At 32.8% G+C, this 12,024-nt stretch overlaps 1 long non-coding RNA gene across 1 annotated transcript; it reads left to right on the top strand.

Annotated features, from left to right (window-relative positions):
* The first annotated feature begins 7,282 nt into the window (after nt 1-7,282).
* LOC121977416 lies at nt 7,283-7,639 on the top strand. Its single transcript, XR_006110810.1, has 3 exons — nt 7,283-7,318; nt 7,393-7,500; nt 7,598-7,639. It is a non-coding gene; the product is annotated as an uncharacterized LOC121977416 (long non-coding RNA).
* Nucleotides 7,640-12,024: the final 4,385 nt, after the last annotated feature.

Raw genomic sequence — 12,024 nt, 5'->3', positions numbered from 1 at the left:
TGTGCAATCCTCTTCAAAAATTATTTGTTCACCACTCCTGTTTATTCTGGAAAGTGTTTTCTCAAGATTTTGATTCTTATGTGAAAACCCTTCAACCACAGTTCTATTGATTGTTATCTGATCATTTGCTTGATCTTAGTATATCGGTCAAGAATTGCGCTATTGTTGATAAATTTTGTAAGTTATATTCTCTTATTTCCTAGCTCGCTACAGAATAATCAGATGGTTGTTTTTATTTTTGCTATATGTTGTTATTTACTGTTTTCTTTTGTTGTTGATATTCTAAAATATTTGCAATTAATATCTGTTGTTATTTTTTATTTTTGTTTTTTGTTATCTACCTTTCCTTTGTTATCTGTTGTTTTTAAACTTGTGTTTGTGTTAATATTTTGTATATTATTTACAACTATTTTGAAGATGTTAGCTCATTGTTGGTTATTTAGTTGTTATAAGAATGGATAAATAATGGATGTCAAAGGATAGACTATCACGTGAATATGAGTTTGGAGTAGAGTCTTTCTTGCAATTTGCAATCACAAACGCTAATGATCGTAACGCAATACCTTGCCCATATGAAAAATGTGCTAATTTAAATAAGAGAAATGTACAAACTATCAGAGCACATATGTATTGTAATGGTATAGATTTGACATATCATACATGGATATGGCACGGCGAAAGAGCTACGATAGGGAACTCAAAGAATGATAGTGATCAAGTAGGGCCAGATGAACAAAATTATGTTGCTGAGGACCCAATAGATATGGTACATGCTGCATTTGATAGTTATGCTGAGAATCCAACCCAATTCAATAAGCTACTTGAAGATGCCGAGAAACCTTTATATCCTGGATGCACTAAATTTACAAGGTTATTTGCAGTTGTGAAATTATTCAACTTGAAGGCAAAATATAGTTGGAGTGATAAAAGTTTCACTGACCTACTTAGTTTGTTAGGAGAAATCCTTCCAGATGACAATGAATTGCCTTTATCTTCTTATGATGCAAAGAAAAACTTATGTGCATTAGGGATGGATTACGTGAAAATTCATGCTTACCCTAATGATTGTATCTTATATCGGAAGGAGTATGAGGATTTTATCAATTGTCCTACTTGCGGGATGTCAAGGTGGAAGTTTGGCCAACAAAATATGATAAAGGAAGGAGTTCCTGCAAAGTTTCTATGGTACTTCCCCCCTATTCCAAGATTTCAAAGAATGTTTCGAAATAAAGAGATATCCAAGGAGTTGACTTGACATGCTGATAAAAGACTTTATGATGGATACATACGTCATCCAGCTGATGCACCATCTTGGAAAATAATTGATCACAAGTGGCCAGATTTTGCTACTGAGGTAAGAAATCTTAGATTGGTCATATCAGCTGATGGGATGAATCCCCATGGTTCGATGAGTTCTGCATATAGTTGTTGGCCAGTTTTAATGATCACTTATAATCTTCCTCCATGGTTGTGTATGAACAGAAAATTTATGATGCTCACATTGTTGATATCTGGTCCCAAACAACTGGGAAATGTTATTGATGTTTACTTAGCACCTCTAATTGATGACTTAAAATGCTTATGGGATATAGGCGTTGAATCATATGATGCATATCGACAAGAAACTTTCTCGCTTAGAGTTGTCTTACTATGGACTATTAATGACTTCCCTGCATATGGGAACATGTCAGGATGTATTGTAAAAGGATATCATACATGTCCTATTTGTGGTGAAGAAACCTATTCACAAAGGTTGAAGCATAGTAGGAAAATGTCATATACAGGCCATAGAAGGTTTCCACCTGCAACTCATCCTTATCGAAGGCAAAGGAAGGCATTTAATGGAAACTAAGAATTTACCCCTACCCTAAAACCATTGAGTGGCGACAAAGTTTTTGAAAGAGTTGAAAGAATTAATTGTCATTGGGGAAAAATCAATGGGAATATTTAGTCGAAGAAGAATGATGTAAAATCATACTGGAAAAAGAAATCAATATTCTTTGAACTTCACTATTGGAAACATCTACACATTCGACATGTTCTTGATGTGATGTATATTGAAAAAAATGTTTGTGAAAGTCTCATCGGTACGTTACTTGATATTCCAGGAAAAACAAAGGATGGAATAGCATCAAGATTAGACCTTTTGGAAATGAATGTGAGGATAGATTTGGCACCAAGGATGGGGGAGAAGAGAAGATTTTTGCCAGCAGCCTGTTATACACTTAGTAAGGATGAGACAAGAAAGATTTTGAATTTTTTGTTTGGAATACAACTTCCAACATGTTACTCATCTAATTTTAAAAATCTTGTGTCGATGAAAGATTTGAAACTTATTAGCCTTAAGTCACATGACTACCATACTTTAATGCAACAATTGCTTCCAGTGGTCATCCATGGTGTCTTGCCCAAACATGTCAGACACACTATCACTCGATTGTGTTTCTTCTTCAATGGGTTATGTAATAAAGTGATAGATGTCTCAAAGTTGGATTATATGCAAAGAGAGATTGTGACAATATTATGTTTACTTGAAAAGTATTTTCCCCCATCATTTTTTGATATGATGATTCATTTAACTGTTCATCTTGTATGAGAGGTGAAATTATGTGGACCAGTTTGGTATAGGTGCATGTACCCATTTGAAAGATACATGAAGATTTTGAAAGGTTATGTGCGAAATCATAATCGACCTGAATGGTGTATAGTTGAATGTTATATTGCTGAAGAGGCTGTTGAATTTTGCTCAGATTATCTTTGTAGTGTGCACACAATTGGGATCCATTAAGCCATCAACAAATTGAACTTACTAAGCCATTATCGGGTGTTGTGGTGCACTCCACTAGTCACGATGAGTTGCAGCAAGCACATCGTTACGTATTGGCAAATGATGCGGAGATTGATTTCTATATCGAGTAATTTTTCCAACTTATTAATACTTTCATTTGGTTAGCTTACATTCTATTGGTTTATTTATTCCTAATAATTTTATTAGGGAACACATGACATATTTGAATGCAAGATTTCGTCAAAGGGCTAAGTCCAAGAAGTGGTTACAAGATGAGCATAACCGAACGTTTACTACTTGGTTATATGATGGTGTAAGTTCCTTTAGTATTACATATTGGCATACATTCATTATCATATTTATTCGTAATTAACAATTTATCACATAAAAAATATAGGTTGCACGTGTAGACCATTCCACTCATCAAGTATCAGAAAGATTGAAATGGATAGTGCATGGACCTAACAAGCAAATCTTAAAGTACTTTAGTTATTTGATTGATGGGGTTACTTATGCTACAAAAGAGCGTGATGATATACGAGTTGTACAAAACTCCGGAGTTAGCTTAGTCGCAAAGACAATGCAAGTTGCTAGTGCAAAGGATAAAAAATCTATTGTGTCAGATATGGTTTTTTATGGAGTTATAGAAGAAATATGGGTAGTTGATTACACCAAATTTCAAATTCCAATGTTCAAATGTAATTGGGTGGAGAATAATAATGGTATTAAAGTTGATGATCTTGGTTTCACATTGGTAAACCTCAATCGAATTGGATTCAAATCCGACTCTTTTATCTTGGCTAGTCAAGCAAAGCAAGTATTTTACATCCAAGATCCTGAAGATCCTTTATGGAGTGTTGTACTTGCAACTCCAAGCAAAGAGTACTTTGAATGCATAAATGGTACAGAGTTTGAAGAAACTGCAATCCACTATCAATGTTTTAGCAGAGGGTTACCACCAATGGATGTTGACGGAGAAGATGATAATGAACCACCATACATTCGGGATGACTGTGCTGGGAATTGGGTTGACAATATTTAACTACTGAACTTTTTACTTTTCAAGATGAGTTTGTAAACAATTTAAATTGATATGTTATTTACCTTTGAAGAATGATATGTTGTGGGCAATATTGATATGTTTTGTTTCTCATGTTGTGGACAATATTGATATGTTGTTAGTTTTTATCACATTGTCTATTTACTTTTTCTATGATTATTTTTATCATGTTGTTGTGATCAGCAGAAGGTGTGGACTCCATGGAAGCCTCTAGAAAGCCTGCAAAAAAAGGTAAGGGTAAGGAAAAAATTGCAACTCCAGCCACTACCGAGAGTTGGGATGGTAACACAGAGTTGGATTCTACAAACACCCAAACCACAAGAATGTCTAGAGGTCGTACACACCTAGATAAGCTAGCTAAGCAAAGGATTCAAGGAGTTAGAAAGGATGTTACATTCAATAAACTTGGACAACCAATAGGAGAAGCAGCTATTGCAATGCAAAGTTATATTGGTGTTTTGGCTCGAGAAAAGGTTCAAATTAGTTACAAGACTTGGAAATATGTTCCAAGTGATGTTAAAGAACTAATCTGGGAATCAGTTAATGTAAGTAAATTAGCATCTTTTATCGATTATTATAATATATTGACTGTTTGTATTAATTATTTTAAACATATTTCTATTTTTTTGATTTACAGTTGATGTACAATGTTGACCCAAAGTGGAAGAATGGTTGTTTGAAATCAGCAAACAATAAGTGGCGTCAATACAAAAGTTATCTCACTAAGACGTTCATTTTAAGTAAGCTTGATAAACCTGAGGAGTTGGATGAGCCACCTACTGGCTATGATATTACAAGAGATACTTGGAGGTCGTTTGTGATTAGTCGCATGTCTAACGACTTCATGGTAAGATTTGTAATTTATTCTTTTAAAACTAGTTTATTTATATTCAAGTTTAACAACACATGTATCCTGATGTATCCTCACTAACTAGAAACTAAGTGATCAACAAAAAGAAAGAAGAAAACAACACATGTATCCTCATTGGTTTTCACGTAAAGGATATGCACGATTTGTGGAAGAAATAGTAAGTATTTTTTTAGCATATTTTCTTATGAACCCTCCAATTTATTCACATAAAATTATTTGAATTTTCACTGTGCCAGTGGGATTATTGATTGTGTCTTGTTGTTTTCCCATATTCTCTACTATTTGGTGGCATTTCACTGTCAATGTGGTTGTTGAGACGCAAGTTCTATGCAGTAGACGCAAGTTCTATACAGGAGCAAACCACCTTTGGTACCGCATACTCAACATCTGAGTCTGAAACTGAGTATGCGGCGGGCTGGCTTGTTGCTGCAAGTTGTTGACAGTTAGTGATACTTTTGGTACCCCATGCCTTAAAGCTTTTCCCTAATTTCCAATTTAATTTAATGATTGTACCTCTGCGAGATGTGCTGCTTTAGTTGGCTCTAATCCTGATCACATTCCTGATTGTTCTAGTGCTACAATTTGATGACCAATTCCTGCGAGTTTGTTTCATTTAATGACTAATTTTATTCATTTAACTGTTATTGGAATTTTCTTGTTGCAGGCGACAGAATTATGTGATGATGACGACATTAATAGAGCTATTATGTGGAAGAAAGGACGAGTCACCAAAGAAGGTGGCTTTGAAAGAGAGGATTTGATAAAAAAAAAAAAGTACAACAGATTGTAAGCAAAATAACAATACATAAAAGTACCAATTTTATTGAACTGATAACTCTTTTAGTAATAATGTTTTTTAATGTGCCTGACAAGATGGTTACATTCAACAAAAGAGGGAGGGTAAGCTGAAAATTGAAGGAACCAAAGAGGATATACTTACCAAAGCACTTGACACTGAAGAATATAATGGCCTTGTGAGGGGTATTGGAGGTCATATCACTCCAACAATATATTTCAATTCTGGTAGAACATGGAAGCATGCTGATGTAATCACTGAGCATAAAAGGGAGCTGACGGAGGTGAGGAAGAAAATTTTAGAACAAGATGCACGTATACAAAACCTTGAAGTAATGGTGTATAAAAAGGGTGCAAGCGACAATTCGATTGATGACAAAGGCAGTTGCTCAGTAAAGTTGCAACCCATGATTGAAGATGACATGAAGAACGATGATGATGACCTACAAATTTTGTGTCAAGCTGATGCTTTGCAGGTATAACACTAGTTGCATTTATATTAATTGTGACCTATAGATTTTGTGACCTGCAACTTTTACATTTTAGGGAAAACCAGTTGCATTGACATTGGAATCTAGCACAAATATTGTTGCACATGGTACAATTGTTTGTGGCAATGTATCTGATAAAATGTTTCATGGTGTTCCATTTCCCAATAATTGCATGCGAGTCTCCATTGATGAAGCAGTAGAAAAATCAGCACCTTTGCCATATCCAATTCCAAGTGAATTTGAAGTAATTGGTGATGCTGTAGGAACCCATGTGGCTTGTCCAAAACACTTGATAGTGAACCAAGATGAGGTATTTGTTAGATTTTATTTCAAATTAAATTTCCACTTTTTTTTATTAATCATCATATCTAACTGTCATCATTTGAAATTATTAGAAGCCTCGAAGGAAGAAGCTTGAACAACCAAAAAAGAAACATACTTTGTCAACAAGTGCCCCAAGAGCATTACATATGTTATATTGTTATAGTAAGCGTGCTTTAGATGATGGCAGATATATATCAGTGAGTTTAGATTATGACGTGTTTGATGATGATTATGAACTTGTTCTGCACCTTGAGGACATCATTCCTTTGTATCATTTGGAGCCCCTTTCAGGCAATTGTGTAGTTGGCTACATATGGTAAGTGTTTAGATTTAGCAATTTAAATATAATTTTAGCAGGGTTACTGTAATCTATGATAATCATCCATTTTGTGAATAACTTTCATTTTCAATCTACCTCTTCGTTTTATTATGTTTGCAACGGCAGACATCTTTATAAAAAAATGCTGAAAGATAACAAGAAATAGAAATTCAGATTTGTGAATCCACATAAAATCCCATATATGGCAAATACTACACATGACAAAAAAGGTAAGCTTGAAAGGCTAAACCAAAGGGCAAGTCATTTGGCAGGCAGGCTAAGTGGTGCATTTGTAGATCAACTAGTATTGGTGCCATGTAATATCGGGTAAGTAAGAATTAAAACATCACTTTCAATTGTTGTCTTTTGATAATTTATTGAATTATATGCACTAATTATGTATTTGTTGCATATTTTCCATTGGATTCTCACTGTCATTGACCCTTACAATGAAGTTATTTATTTGTTGGATTCTCTAAGGCACCGCATTCATGATGAGGATTGGAAATATATAGTAGAAATGTGAGTTCATATTCCTTTTTTATTAAGCATTTATGTTAATACAAAACTCATATATAAAAAAATCATTAACGTATGAAGGGCCTTAAGATTGTTTAATTCAAATAAGGGAAGAAAAGGTAGAAAAAAGGCTATGTGGGTAATAGTAAAGGTATGTGTAATTATATATAACATATATTTTAATGAGTATGTTTATAATTAATAATTTGTCTCTAATTACCATAGGCTCCTCGACAACAAGATGCCAAACAATGTGGTTACTATGTGATGCGATTTATGAGACAAATTGTTGAAGAAGTTGAAATTATCGAAAGAGATTCACTACGATCTATAGTAATGTTTACTTGCTTATGTCTCAAATTATTTGAAATAAACTATTTAAAATTTGCAAAGTCAATGTTGATTTTTTTTTTCTCATTAATGTTCACAGTTCACACAAGTAGAGTATTCTCGAGAAGAAATTGATGAGGTGTGATCAGAGTTGGCAGAATGTATACAAGATCATATTTATGAGTAGGTGCGTTCAAATTTATGTAAGTTCATTACCTTGTTTTAGCTAAAGTTTATGTAAGTTCATTATCTTTAGCAAGAAGCAACTTTTTGCTTCTTTGGAATCCATTTTTAGCTATGAGATGCAATCTACCCTTGTTTGTTATTCTCAGTTTAATCTGTGATAAAGAGTCTTCTTGGTCAATCAATACATTTCTTATAATTCATTAACTGAATTATATAAATTGACCATAGGGGTTACATATCTCAGATTCATCTTCTAGCTCAAAATTGCTAAAGGTGTTAATTTAGTATATATCTTTATTTCTAGTTTTAGTATAATGTTCAACTGCTTTTTAAAAGAGATGTGCTCCCATGAGATGTAATTGCCAGTAAATAAAATATTAAATTATACTATAACACTAGATATTGCTTCAAGAAACTGAATGGTTTAGTTAATGCGAGTGACCAAATCCTGCTAATTGTGTGGATGTTTGTTTGCCGTTGCATGCTGAAGGTTCTTATTATTTGTTTGAATAGTTATTTATGGTTCTTTAATACACTGTGATTTAGACCTTTGTTTGGTGTTGCATACTGATGTTTGTTTGGCGTTGCATGCTGAGGCTGCCAAGCCTAATACACTGTGATTTAGACCTTTATTGCTTATTATTTTGATGTCATTTAACTGTCTGCTTCTGATTTTGTTTGGATATCTTTTTTAACGTTGCATGACATCATTTTGTTTGTTTCTGCATGTTTGATGCTGTTATACACTTCGCTGGACTAAAATCTATTTGTGAAAGTTCATTTAGGAATACTTTTATTTGTCTAAACCCCTACTACACTTCGCTGGACATAGTTTATAATTACTTTTTCTTTATCTTGCAGTGAGAGTCTTCAGTATTACTTTTTATTTAAAATGCTCTAGTTAGTGGTATCCTTTTGACTTCCTAGTAAAATATATTTGATTTGTGAGCAATAGCTTCTCCAGCTTATTAATTTTCACTGCTGCTTATTAGTGGCTTCTTATCAATCCTAGTGGCTAGTCGCTTGGATGTAGATGCTCCAGTTCTAATCAACACAATGGCACTCTAATATGGATAAGTTCTGTTTTATACTCAATCTAATTATCATTGGTGACTAGTCACTTAGGTGGAGATGCTCCAGTTCTTAAACTCTAGATCATTTTTTCCCTACTTCGCTCAAGCCACATCAGCAGTAGTTAAAAAATTACAAGGGCAACAATTAAGCTGTAGCTCAGATATATTGGAGTACTTTCTTGTCTTCAGTTTGTTGCCCTTAATTCATGCTAAGTCATTATGGGTTCGGTCATCGACATTGTGATGAATGGCACAATATTAAGTCTATTCTGCAAGCTCTCTTTGCAAATATTCTGCAAGCTTTCTGCAAGCTTTATGCAAGATTTTTGCAAGCTTTATGCAAGATTTTGGCAAGCTTTAAGTCTATCAAGCATGTTAAACTAAAAATTCTACAAGCTTTCTTTAGGAAGTTGGCAATTTTCCACTATTGGTTAAACTCATATTCTAAAGAATGTTTCATTTTAGTTTTCTTTCTGCAACTACTGTATGCATTTTAGAATAGAGAAATACTATATGAATTTTAGAATGGAGAAATTGCAAGCTTTCTCTGCATATTACAAACTACGCAGTTTGAAGAATGCAGTTTAGAAACTGCATGAATTTTAGAATGCATATTAGAAACTGCATGCATTTTAGAATGCAGTTTGAAGAAACGTTGCCTTTCTGCAAGCCAAGCTTTCTTTCTGCAAGCTTTCTTTCTGCAGTTTGAAGAAACGTTGCATTTCTACAAGCTTTCTTTCTTTCTTTCTACAAGCATTTCATTTCTGAGTAATGAGTTTTGGTTCATTTATAGAAAATAGCTAGTAGAAGTAATTTTTTGGTTCAACTATTGACTGTAATTTTTTTTTATATTTCAGACCAACTGTTCAATCTGTTCAAAGCTCACAAAGATCCTAGACAAAATCCAATTGCTTATTCCTGTAATAGATTGAGAAAGACAAGCTACTTCTTCAGTATTGTGCTAGTAATTACTATACTGTTTTGTCCCGTTCTCAAGCCAATAATAATTTTTTAGTGTAGCCAGTAGAAGTAATCAGATTGTTGGCTTTGAGGTCGGCTAGTTATTTTGTGCTCTTTTGTTTTAAATGTGAATATCACTATCTACTTTGAAACAGAATTAGTGTTAATTTTGATATTTACTAGCTTCTCATGTAAATACTAATATTACTTCAATGTCAGAATTCTATTATTTTGGTATGAGTTTGAAATCAGTAGCTGAGCTGATTATATGTAAAATTCGAATCTGGACATGGTAAAAGAAAAATAATAGTTTCGTAAATATAAAAATAATGATTTTAAAATATTTTTTTATTTTTTTCTTTAAAACGACAACGCTTTTAAAGTGATGCAAAAAGTGTTGTTTTTGTAAAAAACAACAACGCTTTTAAAGCGTTGTAATAGTGTTGTCTTTGCAAAACATGACAATGCTTTTAAAGCGTTGCAAAAGCGTTATCTTTTCTACTAAAAACAACGCTTTAAATGCGTTACAAAAACGTTATCTTTGCAAAAACCGACAACGCTTTTAAAGCGTTGCAAAAGCGTTGTCTTCGCTATAAACGACAACGCTTTAAAAGTGTTGTCGTTGAGCAGACTTTTAACAATAGTGTTTTTAACAACGCTTTTTTAGGCACATAGACAACGCTTTAAAAGCGTTGTCTATTAGCTTTTTTCTTGTAGTGTTTGGTTCACTTGCTATATGAGGTCAAAGTTGGAGAACCTGCCCATTTTCGATGAATGTATCCATTTGAACGGTAAAATTTTCATCTTCTATACTTCGACAATCTGCTATTTTAAAAATTGACTAATTTTATTATATATTAATATCTAATATAATTTATTTTATTACCATCAAATTCTTATATCATTTGAAAAAAAAAGTAAAAAATAAGGCATGAGTTGAAGCCTCTATTGTTAATACATACATTGTGAAGAAAGTAACAACTTTTACATCATATTATTTTGTCTCACATTCAAAGCCAAAGGTGAAGAGCGGGAAAAAATGATGAGGGTCTTATTGATCCAAATTTAAACTCATTCTTAATTTTTAAGTACCTTGGTCAACCAAGTGGACAATGTATACAGAGATATTTAACTAGTCAAGAATAATGAGCAACCCAGACATATATTTTACCACATTGTCCAGAAGTATCGTCATATTATGAGTTAATATATATTTTTTATTTTATTTATTTGTTATGTCATAAATTATTTGTGTTATAATTTTTTTATCTTAGTATTTTTTAAAACTTATATTCTAAATTGTCGGCACAAGAGTTTGATCGCTTGTGTAAAGAAAAAATTGTACAATGGTTTAAATCATATGTAAGTAGACAATTTAAATTTGGTTTACACATATGCAGATTTTTCACAATTAGCATATTTGACATTAGGTTCATGATAATCAAACTCACCTTAAACAATTTGTTAATTCATCTATCATGGGGTCAAAAAGCATTGGTAAACACTTGGCCAGCATATTTCATAAATGGATATAATTTTTATACTCAAGAATATGGAACGGGGAAGACTACAATGAATGGTAGGGCTTGTGTTTAGTTATCCAATGATAGAGGTGCAAACAATAATTTTTATAGTTTGTTGGATGAAATTATAGATGTAAAATATCCTGGACTAGAAATATGAGTTATCTTATTTATATGTCGTTGGTTTGACCCTGTCAGAGGGATGAAGGTATATCCATGTTAGAATTTGATTGAAATAAATCATAAGAGATTGTATAAGAGATATGAATCATTTGTGTTTGCACAATAAGTGATTCAAGTATTCTATTCTTCATATCCTAGTTTGAAACATAATAAGATTGATTGGCGGGATATTTGTAAAACAAAAGCACGAAAAATTGAGGAACATTGTGAAGACATTGCATATCAACAAGAGAAAGTTGTGAATACATTTCAGATCGAGGAATATATTATTCCAACGTTATGAGATCCTAGTGGAGTAGTGATAAATGTGGATGCAAGTAAAAATCATAAAAATGATGATGAATCAGATGATGATGATGATGATGATGATGATGATGATGATAATGATAATGATAATGATGACGATGATGATCATGATGGTGAGGAGGATGATGAGGAGATGAGACTGAAAATGAGTATTTTGATATTTGATGCTGAGTAAATTTTTAAATCTTAATATTACAACCTATTTTCATATACGATAATGTTTTTATTTATGAGGAAATTCAATTTTAATCTATAAATTTACAAAACTCATAACTTAATTAGTTATGTATATATTA

Source organism: Zingiber officinale, chromosome 4B, assembly GCF_018446385.1.
Source record: "Zingiber officinale cultivar Zhangliang chromosome 4B, Zo_v1.1, whole genome shotgun sequence".
Classification (NCBI taxonomy): Eukaryota; Viridiplantae; Streptophyta; class Magnoliopsida; order Zingiberales; family Zingiberaceae; genus Zingiber; species Zingiber officinale.
Note: the sequence above shows the minus strand (reverse complement) of the source record. Positions and strands in the feature narration are given on the sequence as shown.